Consider the following 4,122-nt stretch of genomic DNA (forward strand, 5'->3'; position numbering starts at 1 on the left):
TTGAAATTGATTTCAATGGGTCATCTGAAAATAGATTTTTTGAAACCATCTACTGTCAGGTTAACCATTCACATGTGATTTAATGCTGTTTTTTTTTTCTTACCAAATAATGTGCAACCAATTTTACATGAATGACTCATGCATTCAGACTCAGATAACTAGCAAAGATGATCAGGGGAAGAAAATGAAACTGCAGTTTAAAGGTGAGAGTACTTTTCTACCAGGTATGAAGGTATTGATAAAAATAACATGTATTTTTTGTTAATCTAAGTTATTTATGAACATGTTTTGATTATTAACTATATATTTATATAATTATTTATATTGTATACAACAGTAATTCCTGTCTACACACATATAGATTTATGATGTAGATAGATGCTTTATACATAATATGTTTAATATAAATAGAATCAGAGAAATGTATATTAGCTGTAAATGAATTGTGCATATATGGAAAAATTGCTAGTAAATGCTCCCAAAATGTTAATAATTAATTTGTCTTAGCCAAAATGGAAATGGTATCTTTTAAAAATACATTGAATTTTCTCCAATTACATGTTAAAACAATTTTTAACATTTTTTTTCAAGTTTTAAGTTCCAAATTCTTTCCTTCATAGCTCTAAGAGATAAACTATTCCATGCTCTTCTGATTTGCATATGTTATCATCCCTTATGTGTAATTAATGAAATCATTTTGACCTTATCTTAGTATATGGTGTGATGTGTTGGTCTATATCTAGTTTCTGCCATACTATTTTCTAGTTTTCCCAGCAGTTTTGTCAAATGAGTTTTGGATCCAAAAGCTTAGATATTTGAGTTTAGCATATACTAAATAACTATGATCATTTACTATAATGTAATTTGTACCTAATTTATTCCATTGATCCACCACTCCATTTCTTAACCAGTACCCAGATTGTTTTCGTAATTAATTCCTTCATAACATAATTTGAAATCAGGCATGGCTAGACCACCATCCTTCACATTTTTTTTCATTGATTCCCTTGACATTCTTGATCTTTTGTTCTTCTAGAAGAATTTTCTTTTTATTTTTTCTACTTCTAATAAATAATTTTGATAGTTTGATTGGTATGACAATGAATAAACAGATTAATTTAGGTAGAATTGTCATCTTTATAATATTTGTTTACCTTATCCACAAGCAATTAATATTTTCCCAATTGTTTAGATCTGACTTTATTTATGCGAGAAGCCTTTTGTGTTGTGTTCATATAGTTACTAGTTTTGTCTTAGCAGGTATATTCCTAAGTATCTTACATTGTCTAAGGTTACTTTAAATCAAATTTCTATTTCTATCACTTGCTGCTGGACTTTGTTGGTAATATATAAAAATGATAATGATTTATGTGGATTTATTTTGTATCCTGCAACTTTGCTAAAGGTGTTAACAGTTCCATTGTTGATTCTCTAGGATTCTCTAAGTATATCATAACATCTGCAAAGAGTGATAGTTTTTTTCCCCCTCATTTCCTATTCCAGTTCCTTTAATTTCTTTTTCTTCCTTTATTGCTACAGTTAACATTTCTAGTACAATATTGAATAATAGGGGTGATAATGGACATTCTTGCTTCAATCCTGATTGCATTGGGAAGACTTTCAGCTTATCCCCATTATAGATAATGCTTGCTGATGGTTTTAGATAAATACATATATGTATACACATATATATATATATATGTATACATACACACACATACATACATACATACATATATATATATATATATATATATACATATGTATATATATGTATATATTTCATGTGCAGCATTTATTTTACCCTTAACATCACAATGTTTGGAAAGCTTGAATCAGAAACAAAAAAGCAAACCTATTCTATATCCCACCACTTTTTCATTCCTACTGGAATTTAATATTAAACATACAAAAAAGGGCAAACTTGTACCAGTGTACTAAAGTATATCCCAAGAGGCTAAAACAAGTTAAATGTCCATTCTCGTGGGTTAAACCTTCACAAAGGTCAAATGAAATAATCCAGAGCTAAAACTGAATCATTCAGTCTTTGATATAGTCACTAAAACAATCTATAGACAAAGAGTTATACATAATATAGAAGAAAAATATCCATTATTTACACATGTAAATTCCCTATGAAATGTGCCCAGATGCATTAACCCTTGTTTTGCACAATTCTGCAGATATGCATAATTGTTTCATTAAAGTGGATCATACTTCTAATAATCAGTACTTACAGTGTATTCTCTACCCATGCAGTGATGTCTCCATAGTAAGATAGGAAGAATAAGAGCCTAGTCATTCTTCCCAATGACTTGCTACATCTTCAGGAGGACCTGTGGCTTTATTTTTAGTAATTCCATGTAATTACTATTTTCTTAGACCACTAAAAGGGGGAGGAAGCAATATATACAAAAAAAGTCTCTCTTTATCTTAAATTAAGGAATCCTCCAAGTTATATGCACTAGAAGGTACAGTCTGTCCTGCTTAATCACTGATCAGTACAGGTTTGCATCATCATGACCTTTGCAAGATTTCTGTTTTTCAGAATTGTTTTTAAATGCCTCTCTGGTATTTAAGTCCTTTTCACTGATCTGTCAGATTTGCCTTCACAAAGGAAAACAAATGTACATTTGCTTAAAAATGCCTAATCACTGTTTTTTCAATAGAGAAAGACTAAACTATATATTTTTAATATACAAAAATCCCATTTCTGCCTTCTACACTAACTTCAATGGTCATTCATTAAGAAGAGATTAAAAAAAAAACTCAAAGAGCATTTGACAGCAGCATTCAGCTTTCCTATCAAATACATGGTATCCTACATATTACCTACAGTCTTCTTAGTAAAACAGACAATGGCTTCTGAGTTACTTGAAGTGGAAAAAAAATGAAAACAAATAAACAAAAACCACTTAAAATCATTCTAGAAATTGTCTTTTGGCAGGATAGGCAAGTGTCCAAGTGAAATAAAGAGGGTCATTTTGCTGCCTTTTCTATACTAATTCTCAGTCCCCCTTCTTGAGGAACATTAGAGTCACCAATCCTCCTGATTGGAGATAGGCAGAGATTCTGTTCCTTTGGTTTTTCTGCAGCTGCTTTCTTATTTCCACAATAGGGCTTGAATAGATGTGTCTCTATTAAAACTTCTCCAAAACACCCTGAGTAAATAAACCCACAGCATAATTTCTGTCTTTTCCAGGATGTGAGGGGTAAGAAGGAAAAGACTAGTGTTCTGTTAGGCCCAGAGCCAATCTCCATATTTGCGCCATCATCATATTGATAACTGTAAGAAGATCGAGCTGGGGAGGCACTTTAGGTGGTGCTGTGAGCATCAGAACTGTAGTGCTTGAATTCTTTTGCAATTTGTTGATCTGGTTGCTCTTTATTCTACTTCCAGAAAGAGTTTTCATTTTCTTTGGCTTTAATGTAGTCGTTAGACTGGGTCCAGTCCTTGCATCTACCATATAATTCCACTTTTTTTTTGTTTGTTTTTTTGATCCTGCTGGTATCTTTTTGCATCTTTTCACCAGAAGCACATGGGCAATACAGACATCTCCTGAACAAGTCTCATGCAACCCAAACCAACTCTGGGAAATCCTTCTCATAGTGCTTACTGTCAGTGAAACAAGAACTGGAGGACTTGGCACTGCAAATACAGCAACCCTCTATACTTCTGTACATCTTTGGTTTGTGGAAACCAAACATTTTGTCTTCTTGGCTGTAGCCTTCCTAGCGCAACTCTCCACACTCAATAGGAGTGCGAGGTGTGGTGTGCCCTACAAGTTAACCGGGCTCACGTCTTCCTTAGCTTGTTTCTCCTGGTCTGGAAAAATTGTCTACTGCAATTCAACAGTTGTTACCAGGAAAGTGTAGAGTTCCACTTCCCTTTGCGCATGCGCCGTTCCAGGAACAAAATTCTGTTGAATGGAACTTATTTGCACGCGAGCTCTTGCACACACAAAAATGATCCAAGTGCAAGCCGTGGAAGCCCAAGAGGTCCCCGCGCTCCTGGGTAATTACTTATCATTTTAAAGTAAGCTACATTTATTCCTATGCTCTCTGTTGTTTTTAATACAGTGTTGTATTTTGTCAAAAGGCTTTTTCTGCATCTATTGAGAT

The 4,122-nt window shown here is 33.2% G+C and overlaps 1 pseudogene; it reads right to left on the reverse strand.

Moving 5' to 3' along the window:
- Nucleotides 1-3,037: 3,037 nt before the first annotated feature.
- Nucleotides 3,038-3,708, reverse strand: LOC110206742 (SIN3-HDAC complex-associated factor pseudogene; annotated as a pseudogene).
- Between the last annotated feature and the right edge of the window lie 414 nt (nucleotides 3,709-4,122).

This window comes from Phascolarctos cinereus, unplaced genomic scaffold (genome assembly GCF_003287225.1).
Source record: "Phascolarctos cinereus isolate Bilbo 61053 unplaced genomic scaffold, phaCin_HiC Scaffold_5;HRSCAF=322, whole genome shotgun sequence".
Lineage (NCBI taxonomy): Eukaryota > Metazoa > Chordata > Mammalia > Diprotodontia > Phascolarctidae > Phascolarctos > Phascolarctos cinereus.